General features: G+C 53.1%; 1 protein-coding gene across 1 annotated transcript in view; it reads left to right on the forward strand.

Moving 5' to 3' along the window:
• Nucleotides 1–1,681: 1,681 nt before the first annotated feature.
• The window catches only part of DYRK1A (dual specificity tyrosine phosphorylation regulated kinase 1A), a 129,541-nt gene continuing 129,429 nt past the window's right edge, over nt 1,682–1,793 (forward strand). The window contains exon 1 of the mRNA XM_019528928.1: nt 1,682–1,749. The gene's annotated coding sequence lies outside the window, so the exon portion shown is untranslated. The remainder of the gene's footprint in view (nt 1,750–1,793) is intronic.

The raw sequence follows: 1,793 nt of genomic DNA on the forward strand, positions 1-1,793 counted from the left end.
ACCTTCAGGGGTCATCTAGTCCAACCCCCTGCCTAAGGCAGAATCATCCCATATCAAACCATCCTATACAATCCATAATCTAAACTCTACATAAGACTGCTATCAACCCTGATACAGCACAGACCTAACACCCTAACCTGCCACAGGTGAAGCGGGGGAACAATGACAGCCAATGCCCTGCTTCTGTGAATGATGATGTCAAAATATGCTCAAGAGATCCTAGAAAGAGGGCCCCTGCCCCCAACAGGCAGAGACAAAAACCCCTACAATCTTACCACAGGGTAAAATTCCTTCCCGACCCCAAATCTGGTGACTGGTCTGACCCTAAGTGGAGGGGCAAAACTCTCTAGCCAGGGACCTTTCGTCCCAGCAGGAGCACTGGCACACCCCAGTCAATGTCCCCAGCCGTCTTTTTACCTCTCCCCCTGCAGATACCTTCCATCTACCTCTTATCTGCCTGTCTTATACATGGGCCTAATCTATGCTATCAAGTCTTACTGGCAGAACTCCTGCACACACAAGGTTCTGCAGTAGTAGCAGAAACCGCTGCTTCTGCTGCGTAGATCTTCCCACACTCTCTGCTGGTATGGTTCACCTTTTCAACCTGTGACTCCTATCCATTCCCATTTCCCCTAGCTTTGCTACTTCCTCTGGTTTTCCCCAGTGAAGGACCATTGCCGCCTGATTTTCGCCAGACTAACACCTTCTTCTCCTCTCACATTTCCAGTGCCTCAGCCATCCTACTTCATCCTCCCAGGCCCATTGACTCCCCAGTGAAAACTCCCCAGCTTAGACGCCTCCTCCTTCCAGTGAGGAAATTTTAGGATTATTAGGAAAAACTTCTTCACAGTCAGGGTGTCCATACTGTGGAATAAGCTCCTTCCAGAGGTGGTGCAATCACCTACCCTAGAAATCTTCAAAAGGAGACTAGACAGTCACCTTGCTGTGGTCACCTGACCCCCAGTTACCTTTCCTGCTTGGTGCAGGCCTGATGATCTTCCAAGGTCCCTGCAATCTAAGAAAATCTGCTCCCCCTGCACCATAGCATGTGTGTGAGCATGTGTGAGAGGGTGCATGCGCATGACTGTGAGAGCATGTAAGCCTGTGTGACAGCAAGCGTGCATGTAAGCATACATTACAGTGCAAGCATGAGAAGGTGTGTGTGTGCATGTGTCCAGGACAGTTGAGTGTGTGTGCACACATGACTGTGAGTGTGACTCTATAGAAGAGTGCATGACAGTGTGCATGAGAACGTGTGTACTTGTGACAGTGTGGGAGTGTACAACTGTGTGTTCGCACTGTAGCCCAGCCCACTTCAGCGCCGGTCCTCCCGCAAGTGCCTGTGCACCCACCCAGCCGCGGGCCGGGCGTAACGGATGGACTCCCCTACCCACCCCACTCCCAGCGGCCTGCAGCACCCGCCCAGCGCCCGCCAAAGTTATAGCACCACGTGACAGCTGGGCCAAGGGGAGGGGGGAAACTGCGAGGGAGCACCAGTAGTTACCAAGGCGACCAAGCCCCGCCTTCACCCCATTCCCTCCCTTCTACGTCAGCGCGGTCTGCCCTCCCCTCCTAGCATAGAACGGAGTCAGGGGCGGGGCGCTGGGCGGTGTGATTGACAGTTTCCATAGCAACAGTCTCGTCCCGTCGCCATTTTGTCAGTTGAATTTTTTTTTTTTTTTTTTTTTTGAAGTCCTGCCCTTTCCCGCCCGAACCGCCGGTTCCAACACGGGGGAAAAAAAAGATTCGGTGCGTGACGGGGCGCGCGCATCCCACGCGTGTGGGGGGACTAT

The sequence above is a fragment of the Crocodylus porosus genome, unplaced genomic scaffold, assembly GCF_001723895.1.
Source record: "Crocodylus porosus isolate Cpor-Errol unplaced genomic scaffold, CroPor_comp1, whole genome shotgun sequence".
Taxonomy (NCBI): domain Eukaryota; kingdom Metazoa; phylum Chordata; order Crocodylia; family Crocodylidae; genus Crocodylus; species Crocodylus porosus.